The following is a 5483-nucleotide window of genomic DNA, read 5'->3' as shown; positions in this document are numbered from 1 at the left end:
TCCCCCCAGCCGGCTGGGTCCCCAAAAAGTACACGGTTTACTGTCCCAATAGCATTGTCTCTTCCTTCTCCTTCAGGCTCACTCTCTTATCAGCAGCTTTCCTTAGGCTGTTACGTCAATTTCTGAACTTAGCTTCCTGTCTCCAGTTTCAGGAGACAACACCCTGAGATGTACTTCAAAAACAGGAAACATCTTGACCAACTTACATAAGCTCATTGTTCAGCTCATGAACTTAATGAACCCATAACCACTCAGCTCTCCCTTACACAACTAGTACAAATAATATCTATAAATGAGCTAAATACTGTTACCTCTGGAACCTTGTTTATTTTTAGCCACTACATCATCAGTCTCATCCGTGATGGTGATGAGTTGGCTTACAGACAGGAGGTTGAACAGCTGGTCCAGTGGAGATGACAGTGGACTTTTGTTAGGACCCATGGTCCAGTAGGTAACTAAAACAGAGGACTCAGAAGGCAAGGCTCAAAGTCTGGACAACAGATGATTTATTAAGCAATAGATAACTGACAATGGGTAACTAGACAGGAATGACTCAGGTCTTTGGAGAGTATGGAGCACACTGGAGCAGGTGAGGTAACCCACCATGTGGACAGACGTTCAACATCAGGTAAGGATTCTGAGTTGGCAGGCTGGCACAACAGCGGGGAACAAGTTGGGCAATGCAGAGGAGCAGATAAGGGCTGGTTGCGGAGCCGGGTTGGTGAGCCAGCGGGTCAGGTGAGTCAACTGGGCCCAGTGAAACAAAGATGCCAGCCACTTAGGTGTTGGTGGAGGGAACCACAGGCAAGTGGCGCTGGCAGGCAGCGTAGTCATAACTGAGGAGCCTGGAGCACACAGGTGAATCAAATGGGCAGGAGCGGCGTTGATGGAGCTTAGGAGTCAGCAACCCTCCGCTAGGTGAGCTGGGGTAGGATGACAGTGTCGCTGGATATTCAGAAAGTCACAGGTAAGTAGAGCTGGCCAGGCAAGACGACAGCATCGCTGTGTAGCCAGAAACATATATGTAGGCAGGAAGAGCAGGGCAAGAGTGACCACAGCGTTGCTGGAGAGTTGTGAACTCAGAAGTTGAGCAGGGCAAGAATGGCGACAGTGTGTCTGAGGAATCAGGAACAAACAGGTAAGGGCAACAGGACAAGAGTTCGATCTCTGGAGAAAGAGAAAAACTTATGTCAGAGTGGTTGGGCCAAAGATGTCTCAGCAAGTTATGCAATAAACTGGAAATGTTTGAGCCTTTCCTTGCCTTGAGCCTAGATAATGAGTTCACTAGCCACAACTGTGTCGGCAACGCACTACCACGCCTAAACCAGACAGAAAATATACTGTAGCATCACAATGTTTTTTATTTAGCAGCATATTTCCCAACACTGAAGATGAAAATGAGCAAACTTTAATATGGTTGAAGAAATCAACAAACACATTTTGGAACTGACATTACATTTCAGCCACAGTTTCCTCTGTCGCAATGGTGGCAAATCAAGTGCTGAGGGTATTTGTGCTGATTTCCATTCTCTCCTCCCAACATGCAAATTCCTGCAGGGCTGCATTTCTTCTGTTTATTCACTGCAAAACCCCACTGCAAGTCCTTAGTACCAATGAGCATATGCAGTTTCACTGTTTAGCACCAAACAGTGACCTGCAAAACCTTAGTAAATATCTCCCACTGTATTTTGTTATTATAAAGTGAGCCCTGCACAGCTTGGAGTGAGCAACAGCAGCACATGGTGACTTTGAGCAGCACCTACTTAGCTCATTCAGTTCACCAGCCTCTCTCTTATCAACGCCCTTCCATACCAAATTAGGAGGCATGCTCCAGCCAGTGCTTTGTGACACTTAAATCAACACACAATAATAAATGCACAAAATACATGAATGCAGCTCATGAGCCATGATAAATTAAAAATTACTCTGCACGTGCCTCAGTGATGTTACAGGCATTATTGACAACAGGTGTTTGAAGTTCCATGATATGCTAACCCCTGGACATAGGAATAAAGCTTAACCTCTCACACTAAGGTGGCATATTTGAAACACATTAAAGCTCCCAACTCTGCTTGAGGTTTTCTGGCGAAGATATTCACTCAGTAATTGACTACCATGAACCTGTGAACAGAGTTCCCTGCAGACCTCCCTCTTTCATGTTATTAATTCAGGATAAGACCCCAAAACCTCCCAAATAACAACAACCTACAGTTATAGGCAGCTACCTCCTTATAGCCTCAGTTGTTACTGTACTGAGAAATTTTTATAAACCAGTATACTCTGGCTCTTTGAGGACGTGTCACATTTTGTCTGAAATAACCAATAAAAGCCATGACACTGGCCACTTAAGACCATTTTGCACAGTATTTAGTTGACATAAAATGTTATTAAAGATAGGAAATTTAAATGGCAGTTTGTATTATGTAATAAGTAAACACCTGGATATTTTATATTAAATATTTTGTGATATAACTTTTTAAACATCACCTCCCCTCTCAACAGCCAGCTGGTTTGTATGGAATTCACACGAGCAACAAGCCTAATCAGAAAAGTGCTGCTTGTGTTGTCACCATTAGGTTTCCGCAGCCAGGCAACTTGTTAACACCGTTAGCTTGCCTGTTTTGACTTTCTGAGGCACTGTTGAGAAGGTTGGCATACTATTAACAATGTTGATTGTTGAACAATATGATTAAACTCATTATCAAGTTGTGTTCTAAGATAGAGCATTTAAATTATAAAGTGTGTAATATAATCAGTAAACGACTAGTTCAAAGCAGCAAGCAATAAGATATAAACTTTAAAATCATCAATAACTGTCTTGATTGGCTTACCATCTAAATAAATCAGCAACTACTATTTCTTAACATCAATCTAAAATGATCATACTCATTAAAATGATTATTTTTGAGCTAAGCTCTTGATCTGAATAAAAAGTGCAAATAAAGCCAAATGGTTTCTCGCTGAATCTTGTTCAAAGTGGGGTGGTGGCAGGTTGAGCAGTCATTTGTTCCTCTTTTTCCTTTTGGCCAGGATTCAAGCTTTCAAAAGGAAAAAATTAATAGATAAATAGAAAACTCATCAGAAAAAAAACACATTTGAAAAACCTAGAAGCCGCAGCCTATCACTCTTTCGATTGTCTTTTTTCAGTCATTCGGTCTTCTGGAAGTCAAAAAATCAACCAGACAGAGCCTCCAGCTGCAACTGTGAGAGAATACTCTTGTTCCTCTTTTTGCCCGGGTTTTTAAAGAGTTCTGGTCAGTAGGCTTAGTCCTCTCATCCAGCCAAATGCCACAGTTTGCAATTAATACCTTATTTGGTGTGCAAAGCCGTATTCTTCCGAACTATTGCATATTTTTTTACTGTCAAAGCTGAAGTCCACTGCCCGTAACTGGCCTCTACCCTACTGTGACTCACCTTCGGATTCTACTTCTCCTCTCTCAGAAAACTAAATCATTCTTATATCTAATGAAAATACAGAAAACTCACTTCTGATTGAAATACAAAAAAATCCCATCATTGCCTTTAACTAAATAATCAGAATTACACAGATTTTACACAAAACTATCAATGCCTTAAAATTAAAACATGGATCTTCTATATTTTGAATACAGTATTTAACTAAACATTGATTATCATTGATTAGACATTGTTTAAACAGTAATTATTAACCAAATCTTTACTTTTAGGCTTGAAACCATCATTTTTACTTTCTTAATAAACCGTGTCTCTTCTCTCTGTCACCCAGACCCAACTGCACTTCCTCTTTTGTATGGATGTGTCTTACTTCCCTTTCCTCTATGATTCAGCATTTCCACTCTTTGATTTTAGACTTCTAAATGTACCATTTTCAATACAATCCTTTGTCATTTTATTTTTACACATTCACTAATGATTATTTCAAACAAAACACACACACAAATCATCTTATGATTATCTTAACTTTTCTATTTTATGCATTCTGCCATAGCATTTTAATAAATGCTAAAATGCTTAAATAATAATCATTTTTCTCTCTCTCCCAGCCCCTCTTGCTGTTTCTTGTAAACATTCGTGCTGTTCTTGTGGGAACTCTAACTGAAAAGAGAATTTATTCATTAGTCTCCTGCAGCTCTTCTTGTAAGGTTATCTCTGATGCCAGATCATGCCGACACAGGTAAAGTGAGTGCATGCACTGCTGTCACTCACACCAAGCTGTGCAGGGCTCATGGCAGGGAGTAGGGATAATATGATCCACTCTGGGAGTGTGTGATATTAGAAAGCTCCTCAGGCTACAAGTTTGAAACTGCATTTTTATATACACTGTTTATTGTGCAATGACAGCCAGGTACCGTGATATAATAATTGAGCAAAATCCTTTTTTAAATGTACACATGCTGCATACAGCTGCAGGGCCACCGCTCTCCTGTGTTGTGCTGTGTGCTTGTGAAGCAGCAGTTTCCCAGTATTACACCTAAAATGAAACAGGAGAATGAGAATAAAATTTGTGATTCACAAAACAGAACTGTGTCAGGTCCGCTCGGCACGGCCTGCCTCTTCCTCCTTTCTCTCTCTCGTCCTGTGGGATTGGTGCCTCAGCTGTGTCACATTGGGTGATCAGTGACTCATTGGGTGATGCGCACAGCTGAGGCGCATGTGACTAATCAGTTTCCTTCCTCATTTAAACCCCTGGCAGACGCCCCGCTGTCGCCAGAGCATTAACTAATTAAATGGACTTCTTACGCCAAATTATTTTCGATGCTGACAGTCCCTGTGCTGTCGTTTATTCTTTGGACATTGGCAATATGAGTTTTCGCCACAAGTGAAGTAATTCTTCAGCACTGACAGTTTACTGTGTGTTGATATGCTTTGGTGGTGCTAGCTGTGGGTGCTAGCAGTGAGCGCTACACCTGCCCGATCTTCTGTTCTCCTGTGTCTCTCCTGTTATCTCAATGTCCGCCATTCTCCTGTTTACGCACCTGCTCATCCTGGGGCCTATTTCAAGAAGGCGGTTTAACAAACTCAGAGTTCAAACCTGAACTCTGAGTTGACTTACTCAGAGTTGGAAAACTCTGAGTTTTTGGTTTCAGAACAGCTGAAAAGAGTTGGTTTAATCAACTCTGAGTTGTCTGACTCAGAGTTAGGCGCATGCCACGCGACTATAAAAAGCCCTGAACAATGGAGTGAAGACATTACGAGTCACCATGGCAACAGGACCAAGCCAAAATAGGTCTGCGTTTTTCCCCGACAGAAATGGATGTGCTACTACAAGCATATAGTGACTACGAGCCCATATTTCGTAAAAAAAAAACAACAACACGGCTGCAGCGGCGAAAAAGAGAGAGTTAGCTTGGGGGAAAATAGCTGCTCGAGTCAATGCGTACGTTTACATTTTAATCATACAGTGGTCGGTGTAAGTAATTACTAAATAATGTTAGTAATGTGATTATTTGTCACTTGTAAAGTAAGGAATGGTTCTTAATTCGTCAATAATTTAATGAGTAACG

This window comes from Monopterus albus, unplaced genomic scaffold (genome assembly GCF_001952655.1).
Source record: "Monopterus albus unplaced genomic scaffold, M_albus_1.0 scaffold565.1, whole genome shotgun sequence".
Lineage (NCBI taxonomy): Eukaryota > Metazoa > Chordata > Actinopteri > Synbranchiformes > Synbranchidae > Monopterus > Monopterus albus.
This window is presented reverse-complemented; position numbering follows the sequence as displayed.